The following is a 23,724-nucleotide window of genomic DNA, read 5'->3' as shown; positions in this document are numbered from 1 at the left end:
ATATATATATATATATATATATGAGAGAGAGAGAGAGAAAGTGAAAACAGATTGACGGGAAGGGTGAAAGGCATATAGAGTTTTGGCAAACAGACAAACAAATAAGAAACAGTACTTACAAAGAGGGGCAGATTGTTACACACTAGAAGGGGAACACATGGAATCCAGATAGACAAAAATAAGGTTGACAAATAGCTGGGCATAAGAAGAGGAACAGGAAGTATTCCAGCTGCCAGCTGACTCAAAGAAATGTTACTGGACCCAGTAGATGGAGGTTCTTGGTGCAGGTTGCCAGTGGTATAGATAAAATTGTGGCCTGGTCACCTAATGGCAGGAGACAGGCAGTCTAGCACATTAAAATTCTGTCTGTTAGAGTAGCTGATGAGTGATGGCCCCAGAGTGCCAATAACTGGTTAGACACTATCTCTACATCCTATTTCACATCTGGATGAGTGAGCTCTTGCTCAGAATAGACCACTGATCATTCACCAAAGCTGCAGCTGTAGCCAGGATGGTAACAGGTGATGGTGATATGTCTGTAACTCATTGGTTCTATTATGACCTTCAGAAGGGAGACAGAAAGGGTGAGGTAGAATTACTGAGGATATTATATGCATGGTATAAATGACAACAGTACAGGTGAAGAGGTAAGATCCCCACATACCCTTCTGTGCTGAAAGCTTTTGTGGCCTTCTCTTGCAGTCATCAGCAACTTCCTCTCACTCTGCCCATGATAAAAAAGGGGATCTACCAGCCATCACACATAGGTGCAAATGGCTTCTAGACAATAGAGCAAATCCAAAGCTACATGTATATGCAATGAAACAAAAGCCAGAAATTCAGTCCACAACCTGTGAAAACATATAATGAAGCAAATGCCTGGGAGGGTGTCCACAGCAAGTAAAAGAAGTTTTACTACTGCATACACATGCAATTAAACAGGAGCCTGGAATGATGGCCACAAGCAGAAAAAAAAGTCACAAACAACTACAAAAAAGTATGAAATGGTGGCCACAACCTCATACCTGAACAGTCAGGCTTCCTTCCCAACAGAAAGCACACTACCACATCAATAGCAAGCAATAAACAGCACCCGGAGTACACCTACAAAGACCAACATCTGCCAATCCAGTATCAATTTGTATCTTTCAGAGGAAGTTTCACCTCAGCTTTCCACATCCAGAGATATTCTAGGTAGAAGCACTGCATAGCAAACTCCCAGTGGCTGTATTGTTCACAGATTTGATTAATGCCAGCAGCCCTGTTCACCTGCTCTGTTAGGTTATACCAGGCATCCATCAGACAAAATGGACCTGCATATGGTCTTGGAAACCACTCCCTGAGCTGTCTGTGCAAGGGATATAACATTTCTTCTCTGTCTTTTACACACATTTCATGGAGCACCAATATTAGCAGCCCTCACCCAGAAGATACAGCTAAACAAAATGGCAACTTATGATTCGCACTTCAAGTGTGACTTTGTAACATATGAAGTACACCTTAGTACCTTTATGTCCATACACAGCCTGCTTGCACAAGTGGGTGTGTACAGCATGCTTGCTGCATCGTGCAGAACACACCTGTGCTTTACATATAATATTTTATTTGTTTATTTATTTATTTTACATTTGTTGACCGGGCTAGTCCAACTGGATATATGTCCATTTTCAGTGGAGGCCCGAGGAGAAATGCTCCACAGACAGAGTAAAATACACAAAAAACACAGGTACAATCCAAGGTTTTGTCAATCATAACAGTAAAACAGCAAAACACTCAAAACAGTTGTTTTTGTTGTTGTTTCTTTCAGCTTTTCCCTGTAAGGGGTTGCCACAGCGGAACTCCAGTCTGCTAATGATTGGCAGTAGATTTTTATGAAACGCCGAGGTGCCAGCTCGGCGCCCAACCTTCAACGAAGGCACACCCATTTATGCACGCATGTCTTTCAAACGCTACCCAACCATGGGGAGGATATGCAGACTCCACACAGAAGGCACTTCCAAGCCCAGCTGAGAATCGAATGGGAGAACCTCTTGCTGTGAGGTAACAATGCTACCGCCATACCACCGCGGCAACTAAAACATTCAAAACAGTAAAATATACAATAAAACACAGGTACAATCCAAGGTTTTGTCAATCATAACATATCATTTCATATATTATCTTAATAAGGAAAAAGAATAAAAATAATCATAGTACATACCAGCTATGGATTTGCATACAAAGTATGTTCTGTTACGCTATAGAACTTTAAATGCACACACAAATATTGTTGGTGGTTAGGATAAATAAGACTGTATCTGTTGGAAAGTTCAGTCCATAACAAATGAAATGCACATCTTCCCTGCCTATCCTCACGCCATTCTCTCTGACCAACATGTGCATGTACTGTGTGCATGATAATTGAACACCTTGTAAATATCTATACAGGCAACCCTGCTCAGCATTTCCTTACATCCACTGTCACCTATGTCTCCCCAGTAGGCACCTAGCCCACTCTTCTCCTATAGTCATCTGGACTTCTGTGTGTTAACTACCATAGCTGTGTATATGCAAGTGTGACCTCAGTGTTCATACTATAACTGTAAAATATACCAAACTCCTATCCCTGTACAACCATGTGATGAGAAATATACTTTTCTCAGACAGCTGTGTTCTGCGGCTATTATCTTCTCTTATCATAGGTGTACAGATACAGACACTCAGGACTCATGGACAACACCTATTTCAGACAGAGGGTGCTCACCACAGTTTACCAACCCCCATGTCAGACACAGTGGTCAGTGACATCAATGCAGTGAATGGGAAAAATCACATGATCAGCAACTATGAAAGCATGCCAAAGACATGATAAGGCAGATACTGTAAAGTCATGCAACATTGCAGCAGACAGGCTGAGAAATGAACAGAGGGGGCACCTTCCAATGCAAGCTTCAGAGATGCTAAGACATTCTTAGCATTCTGACATGGAGAGGATGATGGCAGGGATATAATACCCAGAGAAGTGGAAACAGGTTCTGAGAATGACCAAACCCTACATATATCTCAATGAAAAAACAGGTTAATATCCACAGCACACTTGTTATACGGCAATACTTCACATACAGATATTAGAGAGATCATACAGTATGTACCAAATCAGATGGTCCTATGGGTACCATTGCTGCATAGGAACAGGGGAATACCAGCATAAGTATTTGTATGCTGTAGATCTGCATGTTTCCACCTGCCATTTACATGCACCACTATGCCTCATATGCTGCAAGTGGGGTAATAAGCATTTTGTTATATCTTGTATTGTGTAGTCATAGGCAAAACTACTGTTACACTGACATCCTGTCCACAAATGAAATTGTCAGTGATACAGATGTCTCTCATCCATGTCTTCAATTCCACTAACCTGCAAAATCTCTCTTCCAGGTATTGCTGCAGCCACATATTCACTGCATCTGTGCATATGATAATGGATGTGGCACACACCACCCTCCCTTCTGTGTGATGTCAGTGCAGTCACCTTTAAGTAACTCTCCATGTATCATGTTGATCTATGTGAAACCAGACTGCCATTGTGTACCTATCAAGGTTTAAGAGGTACACTAGACATTACAACTCTGCCCTCTCATATACTGGGTAAAATGTTCTCTATGACTGTGTGATGCAGCCATGCCACACACTGTCCTCTGTCATTATTGCTGTAGTTGCTGCTGCAGGAAGTGCATGTACTGGCTGTGAAATGGCTTGGTGTTATGGGTCTGAAGGTTTCTGAGATACAGTTCTGGGTTGCTTTCTTCCTCAATATCATGCTATATAGCACACAACATGTTACAACGATCTTGCTGCCATTGTCTACAATGCCCCTCCAGATATGCCTAGGTCAAAGTGCTAAGCTTTTAGCAGGCTAAAAACTTGCTCTACAATGTTTTGAGTTTAGTGGTGTTATAATATATTTCAGCCATACTGCATGTGTTTCTAGCTGTCATCATCAAGCAATTACAGATGATATCTTGCATCACTTGAAAGGCAGAGATATAGAACATGAGTACATACTGTTTGCTGCTACACAAATACGGGCTGTGCACCTGCACTGACCTGCCAAGTGGCCCTGTGGAATATCAGTGTGCAGGAATTTGTAATACAAACACTTGTATGCCATCTATTGGAATCATGGGCACTGCCATGGTACTTAGGAAAAAAACATTGGTTATCAGCCCACTATATGTTGCATAATAACTGGCAGTTGATGGAATAATATCCTTTCCTTTTGATATAATGCTGCCCATGGACACCTGTCGGGGCCTTTATTGCCATATGTGTGTATTCTACAGCTCCCAGCACTTTTGGGAGTTGAATAATGTCACAAAAGCCAGTAATGAAGGTGAATCTCATTCGTACACTGTTAGTGAATTGGACATGCTCATCCATGTGTAGCAGAAATTTATAGAGAAATGTCTTGGGCATTCTGCAGGATGTCACCTGTCATATATTCAAGATGTCTGCTGTTTCACTCTGAAGTGTCTTTCTAGCTAGAATAGAAAGATCTACACATACCTTGGAATGCACTGTTATAGGAAGTTCACTTATCACCTCAGATCCAGCTTGTAGCCCATACACATCTGCCAAAGCCCGTATTGTGCATCTACCAACTCAGAATGTCATAGGAGGCCTCTTCTACAGTTCAGGTGCTCATGTCATCCACCAGGTGCAGGCTTAATGCTATACAGGAATACTTCTATTAGCTGTGCATAATATGGTGCAGGCTGTTGATCATAAGTGTGAGTGCCACGTGTTCTTGCTCTAGAGAACTTTGGTATGCTCCACATAGGACGCCAGTCTGGACCCTTAGACTATATGAGAATCCCCACCTTACTGGCAACAGACAATCAGAAGATGGAGTGCAGGCATAGGCACAAATCACCATCACTGCTATCTGAATGTTGGTCCCTCTGGGCAACTCTTATCCAGCCTGTAGATACTTGGTATGAGAGAATGAATAATCTCAAGTCTGACTTGTGAGGCATGTTGGTCAGCATTCACTGGGGCAAGAGTCACCTAGCAAAAACAAACAAAAACTTTGTACTTTTTATTTACCATATGAAAGAGGGATTTGATTCTAAGTCAGAAGATCATTATTGTCCTTGAAATTTACCTGGCAGTTTAGAACAGAGGATTAAGCTGATAAGCAGCTTCATTCTTTAACCCAGGGTTTGATTCCATCCACCTACTGTTATCACATCACTTGACCTGGAAGTGCTTCTTAGTCACCCCTGTAAAGAGACTTATACCAAGCATGTGTGCCTGGTTAACAAGTGAATAATAAAGTTATTCTCCGACTTGTGTATAATGAGGACATATGACTGATTAAGCCATATATTACTTTCTTGATAAATGAGGGGATGAATAAAATAAAGAATGGTAATTATTTGAGCAACATGATAGCTTCACGTGCTTGGGAACTGCATTTGATTTAATTTCCTGCCTGCCTGTACATTTAACTGAAATGACAAGATCCTCTGCTAGTCAATAATTTTCATAGGTCAATATGACTTATGTCTGATTAGTGTTCTGGGCAATAATGTCATACTTAATAATGCCATCACTCTGTACCACACCAAAACAAGTGTCTTACTTCCTTCACTGCAGTGCATTTCTGATCACATGTGTCTTTTCATTTAGGAGGCTGAGGAGCAGTTAAGTAACACATATCACCCATGTTTTTGGAATATGTCTACCATAGCAACTGCCTCATAGCAGCTGGCAAGCAAAACCGTGGAATGCAACCTAATTTATGCCAAATTGTTTACTGTATTTGGTAGCATCGGGACTCAGATGAAATAAACAATGCTAGGCTCACAAATTGTACACAGTTTGCTTTTAAACTGACAGATTAATCTGTCATCATGCAGTTAGAGTTTCCATTCATTGGAAATATGGATACAGAGTTTCTGACTTATAATCATAAAGCAGTTTAAAAGCTTCTGACATTTCAAGCAGTTTGTAAAATGTTGAAAGTTGTAGTCCCAAATCTGCACTTATCTTTGCTTATACCAGCAGCTCTTCCAGTTGCTGCCACTTTTGCATGATATCAATATGCACTGAAGGTTCCATGCTCAATTTGTTTCCCTCTTTTTTCTTTTTCTCATAGTCTGTCTCATTTTCTTAGCCAGAGGCAAATGAATACATTATTCAACTGAAAAGTGTGGGGGGATTGGATCTTTAACTTATTTCTGATTTGGATTCTGCACTCACACAAAAATGCAGATGAGTTGCAGAACTGATTTTCACTGACGCTGACACGAGATAGCCCTCAGAGACCAATCTATCAAGCTGCATTGCATTCCATAAAGCAAACGGAATATGTTAAGTTTAAAGACAAGAACCAAGTCTTAATTCTTCCAGATTAACAGTCATAGCAAAAAATCTATCAGGTAATAGCATCTTGTTTCTACCACAAATGAACACATGCCTCTGTCTCATTTGAAATGATACATCTTCCTAAAGGTATGCATGCATGGCAATAAACTGTTCCCTGGTTCTATACAGCACTCTTTCAAATACCCCCAGCCCTGACTGTCCACTCATCTTCTAAATATCCTAGTCAATATATATATTTCTAAATGCCGTTTTGTGATTTGAAGAATTTAAAAGGAGTTGTGCTTTTCATTGCCATAGGCCAGGAAATGCAATTCTTCCCAGGTTATGTATAGCTGTCTGCACAACTCTCTCTTCATTGTGGTACAATGCATGATTACAGAAATGTATTTTTTTTAATTTTCTAAGTCCTCTGTGGGTAAGTGCGTATTGTGTATTTCTGATTTAGCAACATACTAAAGATCGATAATGTGAGTAAATAACTAATGTGTAGTATGAAGGGGTGTTGTGCTTGAAAAAAAGACACCAATGTCTCAGAGCCCATGACTGTCATTGTGATATTCTCTACAATACTGCATTAGCTAGGGTAGCCAAAGAAGGCGTTAGACTACACAAGACTCATAAGACAGTCATATCTGGGAAATGTAGAAAATGTGCAGATTGCAAACATAGCATTGTAGAACAACATACATTCCTCCAGTATTTTTGACAAATCCCCTAAAACACAGTGCTTAGATCCAGTATAAATACAGTTAAATGCTGAATGAGCTAGAGTCAAAGTATTACCTATAATGCCATTCTTCCTTATATTATTAAATCATGGCAACGATAATGCAACAGAAAAGCATATGCGTGTTTTGTTACAACATTCAAAACTGACAGATAGAATGTATATACTGATGACTGAAATGTATAATTTTATGAAAGTTTGTCACTCAACAGAATCAAAATAATTACACCAGAATGGATTTGAAGACATTACTGTGTCAATGCCATTTCCTATACAGAACACTAGTTATGCATGCCACATAATTATTCACAGTTTAGGCTAACGCAACACATGAACATTCACAAACACACACAAACAATACTACATTTATGCATTACCCTAACCCTTACCCTAAAATACACAAACTCACACACAAATGCACAACGCCCATGCTTCATTCATCCCTGACCCTAATCTAACTCTCTCTCACACACACACACACACACACACACACACACACACACACACACACACACACACACACACACACTTTGTAACCTCCCCAACCCTACTTACCTGTATCGACATTCCATACCATTGACATATCCACCATTTGACTATCCATACTGTCGACATTACATTGCAACACTGCATTTGTCATTTAAACTTATGTTTGGTAAAACACAGGGGAACCGCAATACATATATATATATATATATATATATATATATATATATATATATATATATATATATATATATATATATATATATATGTGTATATATATATATAAATATATATATATATATATGTATATATATATATATATATATATATATATATATGTATATATATTTGCCTTATATGCATTTTTTTGAGGATGTTTGAGAGTATCACACAAGAAATGTATTACATTCAGATATTTGATTGTTTAGCAGATGGACTATTACTATGTGGTTTGAAGAGCCATGTAACACCACAACTGTTTATTTCAGTGTTTTTCATACCAACAGAGCTGAATAGACTGAAATTAAGCAAGCAGGTAATGTAACAAATGCATGCACAGTAGTAAAAACATTTGCAAAACAAATATATTTTAAAACCACATGTTAAGTAAAAAAAAAGTTATTAGTGTTTGGCAACACAGTTAGTTATTAGTTATTAGTGTTAGTGTGAAGAGAATGAGAGAGAGAGAAGGTTGGATGATGTGGGGATAGTGAATCATGAAGTACAATGGATTAGCAAGGAGGAAGTAAGGATAGCTATGAAGAGAATGAAGAATGGAAAGGCTGTTGGCCCAGATGACATACCTGTGGAAACATGGAGGTGTTTAGGTAAAATGGCAGTGGAGTTTTTAACCAGATTATTTAATGAAATCTTGGAAAGTGAGAGGATGCCTGAGGAATGGAGAAAAAGTGTTTTGGTACCGATTTTTTAAGAATAAGGGTGACGTGCAGAGCTGTAGTAAATACAGAGGGATTAGATTGATCAGTCACAGCATGAGGTTATGGGAAAGAGTCATGGAAGCTAGGTTAAGAAGGGATGTGATGATTAGTGATCAGCAGTATGGTTTCATGCCGGGAAGGAGCACTACAGATGCAATGTTTGCTTTGAGAGTGTTGATGGAGAAGTGCAGATAAGGTCAGAAGGAGTTGCACTGTGTTTTTGTAGACTTAGAGAAAGCATATGACAGGGTGCCTAGAGAGGAGTTGTGGTATTGTATGAGGAAGTCAGGAGTGTCACAGAAGTATGTAAGAGTGGTACAGGATATGTACGAGGGTAGTGTGATAGCAGTGAGGTCTGCGGTGGGAGTGACAGATGCGTTTAAGGTGGAGGTGGGGTAACATGAAGGATCAGCTCTGAGCCCTTTCTTATTTGCAATGGTGATGGACAGGTTGACAGATAAGATCAGACAGGACTCCCCGTGGACTATGATGTTTGCAGATGACATTGTGATCTGTAGTGAGAGTAGGGAACAGATGGCGGAGACCCTGGAGAGATAGAGATATGCTCTAGAGAGAAGAGGAATGAAGGTCAGCAGGACTAAGACAGAATATATGTGTGTGAATGAGAGGGAGGATAGAGGAATGGTGAAGATGCAAGGAGTTAAGAGACAAAATATATATGCGTGAATGAGAGGGAGGATAGAGGAATGGTGAGGATGCAAGGAGTAAAGGTGGATACATGGGATCAATAGTTTAGAGTAACGGTGAGTGTGGAAGAGAGGTGAAGAAGAGAGTACAGGCAGGATGGAGTGGGTGGAGAAGAGTGTCAGGAGTGATTTGTGACAGATGAGTACCAGTAAGAGTGAAAGGGCAGGTCTGCAAGAGGGTTGTAAGACCAGCTATGTTATATGGGTTGGAGAGAGTGGCATTGACAAAAAGGCAGGAGTTTGAGCTGGATGTGGCAGAGTTAAAGATGTTAAGGTTTGCACTGGGTGTGATGAGGGTGGACAGGATTAAGAATAAGTATATTAGAGGGTCAGCCCAGGTTGGAAGGATTGGAGACATATCCAGAGAGGCAAGATTATGTTGGTTTGGACATGTGCTGAGGAGGGATGCAGAGTATATTAGGAAAAAGATGCTAAGGATGAAGCTACCATGTAACAGGAAAAGAAGGCCTAAGATAAGGTTTATGGATGTGGTGAGAGAGGACATGCTGGTGGTTGGTGTGAAAGAGCAAGATGCAGAGGACGGGAAGAAATGGAAACAGATGATCTGCTGTGGTGACCCCTAATGGGAACAGCCGAAAGAAGATGATGAGTGTTTGGCACCCTCTATTATGCTACATAACTCTAAGGTACCTGCATGCTACAAAGGCAAATATATCCCTTCAGAGAGCACTGCCTAATATTGCAATATGTGCTAAAAGTATGACAGCAGTTCTAGGCCTTACAGTACACAGCACACAAAATGTAGCCTTTTACAAATATATAGTGTAAAACATAATACATACTTTATACAAAGAACCCTTTGCTCTTCATTTCCACACAATGACTCTTGTTCAAGTGTGTGGCAGCATATGTATTATATCTGTAACTCAGTGAGGATATCAGATGCATGTTCAATTTTGGAGATTGGTCATACTTATACTGGATATATGTTGTTTTGGTGTATTCACAGGTGAATCATTTTCTGGCACCATCACTGTGGAACTCCTCCCATCTGATGATGGATGACCTTTAGCCTCTAATAATGATTGTGAGTTTGATGTGGCACAGTCAGATGGTGCAGAGTGTGCATCGGACACAGAGTGTGTCCTCAGAGTATGGATACAACCTCTATGTATGCACATACCCAGGGCACAATTCCATCTGAGAGTTGACAGGTTAATGGGAACAGAGTAAAATAGGGTATTATGTTTGTCCCCGGTAGAGACCTGTCTGAATATGCCCCTAGTTGTTGTGAGCAGGAGGGTTCAAACAGTGGGGTTGGTGCCAGTGCTTGCCGGATGTCTGGTTCCTGCCTTCTCCCTGAGTTTGTCGTGTCATTAGCTGTCACCCAACGTATGCGCAAGGTCATTGTAGACACACAAGCTAGTTCCACCAGAGCTTTGGTAGAGGTGCTGAGAGTGATATAAGCTGTATATACTAACACGTGGGAGTGCATGAACTGTATATGTGATTTGTTGAATAGACTGAATGAGACATTAGAAAATAGATTGTCTTCCCAGGCATGTCTGTTAGGGGCAGAGGGTCATCCTCACAGCTGGTCATCTGCTACATCCACACATATTAGTTGACATGGACATGGATTAGTGAGATCCTGCTCTCACAATGCTACTACTTCTACAGCAGCATCAACTGTCGATGTGTCTACAACAAGGAGAGGCTGTCCCCATGGTTACTGCTGTGGTCATCCTGGCACATCTTCTAGCAGATGTTGGTCATGGTCAAGAAGCTCACTGACATAGAGCCAAGATTGACGAATAGCCAGTACAACTCCTGGCAGAGCCAGCTGTCATGGGTGGAGATGTCCAAGAGATGCTGAACCCTCTGTCATGCATAGTCTGGACCTGCTCAGTAGGTCACATTACAGTGCTGCACCATGTCTGAAGTTGTGTTCCTGCAGATGAACACACACCAACACAGTCCCCCAGCACATCCTACACTCATAATGACACTGGCTATTCACAACATTAAAACCAGCATCACAGTATTTGCACTGCTCCTACAAACAGTTGTTATTGTAATATACCACCTCACTTTTAGTAACATGCTACTCTGTGAAAGACTTCTTCCTGTACTGCCTTCCCCACCTGTACAAATGAAGAAACAGTGGCCATTTTATGTATGGCTAAGAATTTGTTTTGCATGCATTATTTGTACTATTGTGTATCAACTTAGTTGTGTATTTAGGTAGTGGCTTGCCCACCTAAGCAAATGATGAAAGGTGTGCCCTTCAATTTATGCAGTGATACTTAGGTTACTGACGTCTGATGTACAGCATGGCCAGCCTATTCTGGATAAGCATAGTCTGGCGTTTTTGCAGGCAACAATTTTACTTTATGGTCTGCTTTGCTGTTGTATAGTTATAGGTCGATAGGTTCATAGGCAGGTACTAGGCTATCAGCCCTGGGGCCTATATAAGCCTAGCCAAAAAAGTTCCCTGGCTTTTGCCACCCAAGAAAGTTATTTTCCTGTGCCCTGTCTAGCTGAGCCACAGAAGTGATCCCCAGGGTGAATTTCCTATTTCCCATCCAATTGTTAAGATTTTTCTTAAAGAGGGCTAATGAGGAGCTTTGCTTGACATGAATGGGTAGTCTGTTCCAGAGCATGGGAAGTCTCTGTGACAGGAATCTATCCCTCCAGAATGTTCTGTTTATTGTGGTCACAAGGTTTAGGTCCCTGGAGCATGTGGCTCAGAGGGATTGGGGTTTCTTTAAGTGCAGCATGTCCAACAGATCTGGGTTTGCATGGCTTTGTATGTTAAGCAGAGGTCGCCTCTGAGTAGGTGATAAGCAATGGAGTAGAGCTGCAGTTTTTTGAGACGGGCTGCGTATGGCATCTGTTTGAGGCTGGTAATCCTCTTAGTGAGGTATTTCTGTGGCCTTTGTAGTTGCTGTAGATGTCTTGCAAGGTACATGCCAAATGGGGCATTGTACTCTATAATGGGTCTGATGAGGGATGAGTAGAGATGAACAATGACCTCTTTTTTTCTGGAAGTGAACCCCTTTGTGATGAATTGCGCCACATAGAAGGATTTCCTGACTACTGTGGTGATGTGATTATCAAAGGAGAGACTACTGTCCACCTGTGTCCCAAGGTCTCTTATCACACTTTCGGTGTTTAGTAGGCTACTGTCTATGTTGTAGTTCATGGGTACAGTGTTTTTCCCAAAGAGGATGACAATGCACTTCTTGGCATTGAGCTTGAGGCCATGATTTTGACATCAAGCATCAGTCTCAGTGAGGCCCCTTTGTAGAATGTCCACATCATTAGGCAATTCTATTATGGCACCTAGTTTGCAGTCATCTGTGAACTTTGTTAGCCAAAGACCTGTTGTATTAGCCTGGACGTCTGAGAAGTAGATGCCAAACAGGAGAGGATCCAGGACTGAGCCATGTGGTACTCCAATTGTCACTGGTCTAAAGTTGGATTTGGAGTCGGCTACTTTCACTGTGTGGGTTCTGTCAGTGAGCCAGTTGGCCACCCATCTTGTGACATAGGGATTTATGCCCAGTCTAGTGAGTTTATCTATAATTTCGGAGTTGGGGATGGTGTTGAAAGTCTTGGTGAGGTCAAAATAGGCTGTGTGCACCACCTTACCCTCATCCACATCTCTAGTGACTGCTTCAAAGAATGTGTATTTATTATTTATATAATTGTATTCACACAACATTGTATCGGAATCTTATGAATTTATATATATGTTTTTATTTTTTATTTTTTATGTAACATATTGTAGGTTTTTCAAAATTATTTTAAATGGAGTTTTACTTGTTTTAGATTGACATTATGGTAACTAATTGATGTCAGCATCCTATTGGTTATTTCTTGATTGAATATGTTTTTAAATGATGCTGTTTGTTTCATGTGCTTGTGTACATCTACATTAAATACTTTGTTGGTGCAATTGCCAGTTACCAGTGCCTTTTTTGGATTACTTGTTTCATTTTGGGCACTTTACCACTTCTTCGTTTATTAGTTTATTTTGTGGTTATGGATTCACTGGCTAGTCTCAACACTTCACGTAATGAGAATGAACTGAGAAGGAGTGAAGTGGGTGGGCTGCGTAAGCTCATTGGACAGATCACTCAGTTGGTTGGACTTTTAACTCCCATTATCCAATCTATGGTTTCTTTGGTGTCACAAGTCTCTTTGCCTTGCAACCAGGAAGGGCTTCAGCATTCTGCTTCAAATGAAGGAACGAGTTACGTTAACACTGGCAACAGGAACGGCAACACAGCGATTTTGTCCAGCCAACATTTGCAATCGAGTTTAGCTGGACTTCCTAACCTTTCTTTAATGAATAACCATGGTGAAGCTTCTGCAGCTACTAATGTTCATCACGCTAATAGAAGGACTGAGGGTGAATCACGCCCCAACCATATGAACAATACAGGTATTCATAGACAGTTAAAAGACATTTTAAATTTTAAATTTGATCTTAAAAACCCTGTACGGACCACTAACAACGATTCCTATGCAACTATGCTTTTGAAGCTTGATAACTTGTTGTACAGGTACAAAATATGGGAATTGGATAATGCTTACCTGAAACAATGTTTGAATTTGAATATTGTACCAAAGGGTTTAAGGGTTTGTAAGTATCCCAACAATGTGAAAGACGGCTTACAATTTCACAAGGATTTAATTATTGCTTTTGACAGATGTGGAGCTGATATAATGAAGGCAATTATTAAAAATAATGAGACTGAAATGGAATATATATAATCAATTTGAAGCTATTAATAAAAATATTATAAATGATTTGCTTTTTAGTATTGCAACTGAAAAGGAGAAGTACTTTAGTACATTGAGTAGTATAGAAATAAAATGTAGGAAAGTACAGAAAAGGAAAGTTATAAAAATTGAGAGGGATATTAATGAATATTCCCAAAACACACACATTACCCCAAATCAAAAACTTTTAGGGCACACAATTTTGATAATGGTGAATATGGCTTGAGAAGGGTACCTGCAGATATCAATAATGAGGGATATCAGGAGAACCTGGATATCCACGACCCCTTAGAATTTCCCCCACTCAGGAGGTCAGAACATTTGAAAGAGAAAGAACCTGTCAATTACAGACACATGAATCCAATACAGAAGAGATGGCTACCACAGAACAAAACCTACTGGAGATAGCACTTGAGGATGGTATCACACAAGAAGGTTGTATTTTTAGTTTCAGTGGTTTTAATATTTTTAATTACACTAGTAATCCCATTTCAAAGGGACATTTTAGTTTGTTTTTAAAAGGTTTTACTTTCATCCCCAGGGTCAAAACTAATATATTTAATTTATTAGTTGATTTAAAGCTATTTATTAGACAAAACAATTTAGAATTATTTTTTAATGGACACGAAAGGAGAAGTATCCACAACTCTTTGGTAAAGAGAGGTACATTTAACCCACCTCTTCAACCTCAGTTGAGAAACTTTGAATTATTAGTGCAAACAGAGTTAAGAGAAGAGCGTCAACACAATAGGGTGAGGCCTAATCTTACAAAAGAAGAAAAGGATACCTTGGATGAATTCAAAGAAAACAAAAATGTTAGGGTAATGAAACTCGATAAATGTGGGGGTGTGGTTTTGATGGATTACATTGTCTATGAGGGGAAAATGCTTGAGTTACTCAGTGATAATACTACTTACACTAGAGTGTCTTTAATCAAAGTCAATATTGCTTACAAAAAAGTAAAATTGTGTCTAAATGACTTACTACTGGAAGTGCTCATTGATATAGACACAATTTTTTTTATATGTGGATCAACCTAGAGTCCAGAGTATTTTTGGTATGCCCAAGGTCCACAAAAACATTTCAGATCCCCCTCTGAGGCCTATTGTATCAGCAGATGGATCAGTTACGGCACCTTTAGCCAAATACATTGATTACAAACTGAAGAATTTAGTTTTGAGTAATGACAATGTTTTAAAGGACTCATGGGACTTTTTAAAATGAATAGATGACACAACGTTACCTAATACTGTGGGATTAACATGGTTTGAAGAATTATTGATCACAAGTAAGGATATTTCTTTCAATGTTTTTTGTACATGTTTAATTCTAATGGATTTAGTTCTTAACATCAATTTTATATTTTTCCAGGGAGAATATTATAAACAAACAAAGGGAGTAGCTATGGGGGCACATTGTGCCCCAGCATATGCCAACATTATTTTTCTTTATTGGGAAAAGATGTTTGTGTTTAATTCTACTTTTAAAAGACACTTGGAATGTTATGGTCATTTTTTAGATGACATATGTATGTTTTGGAAATAGTACTGAAGAAGAATTTTTAAATTATATTTCTAAGACAACTAACTTCCTGAAATTTACATTCAAATTGGATAAAGTAGAATTGAATTATTTGGATGTGAACATACAGAGGGGTATGGGTGGTTTTAAATCTAGAATATACAGAAAGCACATATTTTCTAATGTCTGCTTACACTATTCTAGTGCCCATCCCCCTCATTAGAAGAGAGGTATGATAAAAGGTCAATTGGTCAGAACAAGTAGGATGACCTCTGATAACCATAACTTTTTAAAAGAATGTGAATTTATTATTGATATGTTCAAAGCAAGGGGTTATCCCTCGGATTTACTTGATGAGATAAAGAAGGAAGTTTTCAACGCCAGGGATTCCAGGTTTGCTCCCATTCTGGGCAATAAAAACTCATCTACCATTACTACCAGTCAAGACAGGAATACAACAGTCAATAAAGAGAATTCATACCAATCAGCTTTAACCATAACTTATAATGATGAAACTAAATTAGTTAAGAAAATTATAGAAAATGAATGGAATAGATTCTCTAGGTTGTCTGACTTACTGTATTTTTGATAAGCCACTTAAGTATGCATACAAAAGGGGGAGGAACATTAAAAATATTTTAGAAGGAGGTAAACAACATCAGAAGGGTGATTCTTTTCTGGTCAAGAAGACAGGTACCTACAAGTGTGGAAGATGTACCCAGTGTAGTAACATTTTCACTGAGTCTATATATTTAAAGAGTAGAAACAAATACATTTTTACAAAAGGACATGCAAACTGCAATACTTTTGGGGTGGTATATATCGCCCTGTGCAGCTTCTGTGATTCCTTCTATGTAGGAAAAACAGAGAGAAAGCTAAAACAAAGAATGTACGAACACTGTTATGAAATTAGAAGAAAAAATAAGAAAACTGCTTTGTACAAACGCCACATGGAATGTGAAAATGCAGAATATCAGTTTTTTGTTATTGAAGTAGTACCTATAGACCCCAGGGGTGGTCCCTGGGAGACCACCCTTGAATATAGGGAGTTACATTGGCAACTGGTTTTAGAAGCCAACAATCATCCAAGTCTCAATGATACGGTTTCTTTAAAACCGGTTTTAAAACTTAGAGCTGAAAAATTGTAATTCCACAATAGGTTCACAGCCTCAGGGTACAGTGAAACAAGGATTCAGGCATTTTAAACACATGTAGGTATTGAGTTCATGTAATTTACACTTTCTCCAGTAGATGGTGCTTTAAGACTATCTTGAACAAATTTATTTAAAAACAAGTTTTATAGATGTGTATTTATTATTTATATAATTGTATTCACACAACATTGTATTGGAATGTTATGAATTTATATATATGTTTTTTTTTTATTTTTTATGTAGCATATTGTAAGTTTTTCAAAATGATTTAAACGGAGTTTTAGTTGTTTTAGATTGACGTTATGGTAACTAATTGATGTCAGCATCCTATTGGTTATTTCTTGATTGAATATGTTTTTAAATGATGCTGCGTGTTTCATGTGCTCATGTACATCTACATTAAATACTTTGTTGGTGGACTTGCCGGTTACCAGTGCCTTTTTGGACTGCTTCAAAGAAGCCAATTAGGTTTAGGAGACATGACCTACCTTTTACAAACCCAAATTGAGTGAGGTCCAGAGTTTGGAGGTTACCTATGTCCTTGTTTATAAACTCCAAGATGATATGTTCCATGGCCTTGCAGACAAGGCTCATCAGGCTAATGGGGCGGTAGTTCCCGAGGTCCGTGGTGGCACCCCCTTAGTGGAGTGGGATAACTGTCTCATTGCACCATTCAGTAGGCACAAAGTCTGAAGTGAGGCTATGATTGAACATGGTACTTAGGTGGGGTTCCAGTTTGTTCTATAGTTCATGCAGAAAGCAGCCTGGGATGTTATCAGCTCCCATGGATGCTGTGTTCCTGGCTTTGGAGAGTGCGATCTTTACTTGTGCAGCCATGATTACAGGGGCTTTGCATTCTTTTGGTATAGTGATGTGCCCTTTAGGGGGTGAGGGGGGCTGAAGTTTGCACTGAAGCTATCTGCCAGGATGTTGGCAATATCAGTTGGTTCTGTATATCTAGTGCCATTATGCTGTAGCTCACAGCAGATCTGAGTGTCGCCATTGAGATTCTTGACATAGCTGTAGAATGCGTTGTGGTTGTCTTTGGAATCAGTGGTGATTTTAACTAGCTTGGGAGGATTTTATGAGGGATCTCAGCTTCTTACTGAGGCTGACCAGGGAGTTCCTGCAATCAAGGGATTTTACTCTTTTTTGCAACAGCTTCTTCCTTCTGTTCTAGAGATTGTTTATTGGAGGGGACCACCGGATTGGCTTCCTTTTTTTGGAGGATAGCATCTTGGTTCTGTTGGGGATGGCACGATCCATGCACTCATGTATGTGCTTATACAGTGCATTTGTATAGGATTCAGTAGTCGTACCTCTATTTTCCATTTGTATGGGTGTCGTGAAGCTTGCCACTTCTGTCTTAAGAAGCATGAAGTTGGCTTTGGAGAAGTTTTTTACGGTGGTTTCCTTAATGGGAGGGGTGGGGGCGGGATATTGATGTCTAGGGTGATTAGCTTGTGGTTGGATCTGACCAGCAAGGAGTTGACCTCTGGTGTGGAACATCGGTTGCCCATATTGGTAATGACCAGGTCCAGGATATTGCTGCCCCTGGTGGGGGTATGGACAAGCTGATCCAGGGCATTAGAATTTATGAATTCCAGAAAGCATTGAGCAAATGAGTTAGTACATGAATAGTTTTCCCAGTTGATGGTGGGGTAGTTGAAATCGCCCATTATTAGGGTATTGGGCTGTACCTTAATATTACCCAGTATATCAAGAAGCATGGAGTGGGTATCCTGGGGCATGGTGTAGGATCTGTAACAAGCTACAACCTGGATTGCAGCCTTGCCCAGTGTTAATTGCACTTGGATAATTTTGGATGCATTATGTTGAGCAACTAGCCTGGAGGTGTGGATATCCTTAATGAATATGGACACGCCTCCTCCTTTAGTGTTTTGGTCCAGGTTAGGTGGCCTAAAGGTGTGGTATGAGTTATAGCCTGGTAATGCAGGGGTGCTCTCTGGAGCCTTGAACCAGGTCTCTGTCACTGCACAGATGTCGATGTTCTCCATTTTAAGGAGTACCTCACGTGAGTGCATTTCAAGGTTTAGACTTCTAGCATTGAGTAGCATTACCCTCAGATTTTGCTTGCTTATACCTGCTACAGTGGTGAGTTTGTCATTTGAACCTTGCCTACAAAAGGCACTATAGGGTTGGCAAGAGCCTTAGCCAGTATCCAGAATCCCAGGGGCAACAGGTGCAGGCCATCTCTGGCAAAGCATCGTGGTCTGTCGATCATGTTATCCCAGGCAGACAGAGACTGGATCCCCTTAGAATGACACCAGAAGCTTAGCCAATTGTTGAAGTCAATTATTTTGTCCTTGTATTGTGGTATAATTCTGAGCAATGGCAGGATGCTACTCAGGGCTGGGGTCATACCTGCCTCGACTACATGATTCGAGAGCTCCTCCACGTCTCTTTTCATGTAGTCCAGGGAGGTACATCTCAGGTCATTCACAACAACATGGACAATGACAGAGTCATATTTGTACTTGCTGTGGAGAGACCTGAGTGCTTGCATTATGTGGCAGATCCTGGCACCAAACAGGCAGCTGACAGTAACTTTCTCCTTGTTTGTCCTGGTGAGTGGGACATCAGTGTGCCTGACTATAGAGTCACCTGTGACTAATGTGTTGGGTATGTTGTTTTCCCTGATTGGCTGAGGTTGAGTGGCACACTGATTTTCTGGGCTATGTGTCATTTGGGTAGTGTTGGGGGGTGGTGGTTGTTTGTGTTTCAGCTTTGGAGGTCTCTGTTGTTTGGGCAGATTTTTATTGAGAGCCTCCTCAAATGTAGGTGTGTTTTGTGTTACTATGTGTGGGTTTAGGTGGTGTAGGTTTTAATGGACTATGTGCTGAGTGTGGTATGGTGCAGGTGTTTACCTTCTCCTCTTGACTGTCTGTTACAGTCTTTGCTGAGAGAGCTTGGCTTCCTGTTTGGCTATATAAGTGCAACTCTCACAGGTTGTAGTGTTGGGTGGTAGGAAGAGAGAGTTTTCCGTGTACATGAGGCAATTGCTACATTGCCCAAGATGCCCAGATTCATCAGGTGGACAGGGGAAAATACTGGGAGCTGACCCTTATATCCATGCCTGGAAAGGTACTTATTAATTTAAGTACTAAAAACTGTTTTCCTCCTAACAAGTGAGGAAAGTTGAGTGCTGCAGTAATTTGTAGATTATTTAGTGCTTGCAATGAGTTTTGAACAAGTGCTGAGCACAAGGAAACAGTTTTGAGTGCTAAAAGTAGAAAAATGACAAGTTTGCAGACTTTCTGGCACCGGGAATAGTATAATCCTAGTTAAACTGCACTGTGTAATGCACAAAACTGCACAAACACGGGTTTTTAAACAGAAAGATGAAGGGGATAGAAATAGACCAAAATGTCCAGTAGAACTACAGATTCTGAGCTGAAACCAGTGACAGGTTGCCCAAAGCTCACCACTCTCACTGATGAACAGAGAAGCTTCCTTCTATCTTAGTAAGGTATGGGCAACACAGAAACTACAAAACAGCCCAGAATTCAGCAAAATCTGAAAACCGGACTCTACTGGTTATGGAAAGGTGGAAAATGAGTAGAGAGATTAACGCTATCTGCAATTTGCTGCCTCTTTGTTAATGTCACAGTGTACTGTGCCTGATGCCATTGCTTATAGTTGTCCCCTATCGTTGGCTCCCCTCTGACTCCTCATCTGTGTCATCTACTGTCTGTTGTGCTGTGAACTGCTGTGCCTTCAAGAGTCCGCAATGCTGTAAATGCATTCTGAGAATAACATTATGCAACACAGTACACATGATCAGTATTCTCCACACATTGTGGGGAGGGGTCATACTTTAGGGCACCACCAAATGGATCTAGGCAATGAAAACTTGACTTCAGCAGCCCAGATACATGCTCCCTGATGTTCTTGTTAGAGAGAGGGCATGGCTGCAACATTGGTCAGCTGGTTTATGTGGATTTTTGATGTGTCACCAGTCACGGTTCCATGGCATATCCAGGATCACCCACCAGAAAGCCCTGTGGAAGCCATCCCTTGCAAACCATTGATAGAGGTCATAGATGTGCTATTTGTGAGAATATTGGAATCTGCCTAAGTATTTCGCATACACATTGTAAATGCCCTGTACTTGACAGAGCACCTGACAGTTGATGGAGTGATACCCTTTACAGTTCACTTCCCTTCTTCCCAGTTCATCAGGCGGGACCTTTATTTCAATTTAGGTACAGTCTATGGCCCCCAGTACCTCATGGAAGTTGGCTATAGTATAACAATCTAGCATGGCATTCATTCTCTCCTCTTCGGTATGTGGGAACTGCATATGTTCCACCACAAAGTGAAGCATGGCATTAAGGAACTGATGGAGTGTTCTGGGAGCAGATACTTGTGATATCTCTACTGTGGCCCTGCCTGTGCGTTGCTGAAAGGTCCCTGTAGCTTGAATAAATTAAGCAACACATACTTTAGAGTCTACCGGGTTGGGTACTCCATGACTCACATGGGGCTGCAAATGAGGCCAACACACATGTCCACTATTTGTTGCATGGTGTCCCAATCCACATAATAAAGGTCTACTATCTTATTGTCACAGAGAACATATACAGTAATTTTCTCTACAAACCTTTGTGACTCTTTCAGCAAAGATTATCCCATTCTTTCATTTGTATCATGTGGTATATTACTATCCGAATATGGGTTTCTTCTTCTATATCATATTGCATGTTTATCATTTAGTTATATTTATCTGTTCTTGAGTTGTAATTTTGTTTTTTATTGAACTTTTAGTTAATGCATATATTTTAAGTGGGTCTATATTGCAGCATCGAATGCTTAAAACAGCGAATGATGTTACATCGACACATTTTCAGCGAAAGCTGAAAATGTTGAATCCAAAGAACACCGATTTCTTTCCTAGGGAAAGAAATCGCTGTTCCAACCCCCACAAAAAAAAAAAACACATTACACACTTCCAAACACATACACACATATCCAATCCTAATTATACCCCCTCCAAAAAACAGTAAACAACTAAATACACATATGCACATAACCCAAACATACATTTAACAAAAAAAAAACAGTAAACATTTTAAACCATATGCACTTACCTTAACCCGCACCCTAACCCTAAGGTCAGTAACTCTTGCACATTTACATAAACAGCTCCAAACATATACACACTTACCTTAACCCTAACTCTACCCCCCAAAACAAAAGTAAACAACTGAAAACACATACACACGTAACTCAACCACACATTTAACATAAAATATAAAACAGTCAAAACTTTCATATATATGCACTTACCTTAACCTGCACCCTAACCCTAAGGTTAGTAACTGTTGCACAATCATGCTTGGGAGCTATACCAGACAAGGGAAAACACTACACTTCAGAACATGGCAAAACAACGAAGCGGTCAAGTGACTTCTTTCCCAGGGAAAAATTTAGCTGAACAGCTGCTTCGCTGTTTTGCCTGTTCGCTCTACATGTGTCGACAAAAACGCATTCGACATAATGCATTTTCGTTGTACTCATAGGAACCCTTTTAAGTATACAAGGCTTTTCTCCTTAGCATTATAGGTTCATAGTTAAGTACTTGCCTTCAAAATACCCCAAACCCCTGAAATCAACAATTCTGAATTTAAAGACATCAAATGGTCAAACCTCATACAATTTTATGATGAAATCTCAAAACTCATTTGGACAGTATCAGCTTGGACACTGGCACAGAAATCAGCTTCTAAAGATGTCATTATTCCCTTATATTCATTACTGATTAGTCCCATTACAGAGTACAAATAAGATATTCCCAGAGGTTCCTGACTACGATTTTAAGCTTAAAGTCCCTGAATTACCAAGAGAGGCTTGAAACTTGTGAACTAAGACAAGTACTATTATTTCTGGAATTAGCAGTCCCAACTACAGCAAAATACAATGGGAAATTCAAAAACAAATGATCCCGGTGGTTCACGAGCATAGATATGCTTAACAACAAGAAAAAAATCCTTAAATTATATAGCAGGTATAAAAGTCTTCATAAAAAAGGGTAGTATAAAAAACATTTTCAGGGAGCTGAAAAAAAATCTGTTAGGAATAGGAATTGTAAAGCAAGTCATCAACTTATGCTAGCTTCTGAAGGTAACGATAACTACAAGTCCTTTTTTAGCTACATTAGGAAACTTCAGAACAATACCTGGCAATGCAACAAGCTTGATAATCTAAATAAAAATGCCAAATGGCATAAGATGCTACAACACTTTATAGGTTAAGTACTTTTTGCCCATACAGTTGATATGTGGATTAAGCACTCTTGCTATGACCTTACCATAGAAGGAACCATCCACAACTCCACAACAGTCATTGCCAATACACTGACCAACTGGCTTAATGCAAACTTCACTGCAAAAACATCTATCCAGACTGCAGATTTTCCAGCATCCCTTACACCCATTATTATCACCAAGGAACACATTCTAAAGGTGCTATCAGAGACCAAGAATAGTTATTCCATTGGACCTACCAACAAACCTTGTTGTTTAGCAAGAAGTGACAAACATGCCCTCACCCAATCTCTCATTAAAATGTTTAACATAAGTACAGCGACAAGATTAGTTTTTGAATTATGATGCACCATAGTGGTGACGTCCTCCCCCAAGGACAGTCATATCACAGATCCCCGTAATTATAAATCCATCAGCCCTATGACCCTGATCTGCAAAGGTATGGAATATCAAAGCAATAAAAGAAGTATCAGGAACAGTGAAGCCCCAGTGTCCAAAAACAATCCAAAAAAGAAGAACAGGTGACACTGGAATAAACACAGCATAAAATCCACAAATCTTTAATAAAAATAGAAGCTTAGTGCTTTCATGCCCAAATACTAGGCACTTCTTCAGACAAAATACAAAGAACACAACAGATTTACATAGTGCAATCAATCATTCAGTTAAGCAATTTACATTCCCTAAGCAAAGGCTTTAAAGAACATATGCATTTAACCCAGGGCATTTATGTGCTTGCAATAGCACTATCCATTTAGTTTCTGCTCTGTCAACAATATTATT

Source organism: Protopterus annectens, chromosome 7.part0 (genome assembly GCF_019279795.1).
Source record: "Protopterus annectens isolate FY-2018-M chromosome 7.part0, PAN1.0, whole genome shotgun sequence".
Lineage (NCBI taxonomy): Eukaryota > Metazoa > Chordata > Ceratodontiformes > Protopteridae > Protopterus > Protopterus annectens.
Note: the sequence above shows the minus strand (reverse complement) of the source record.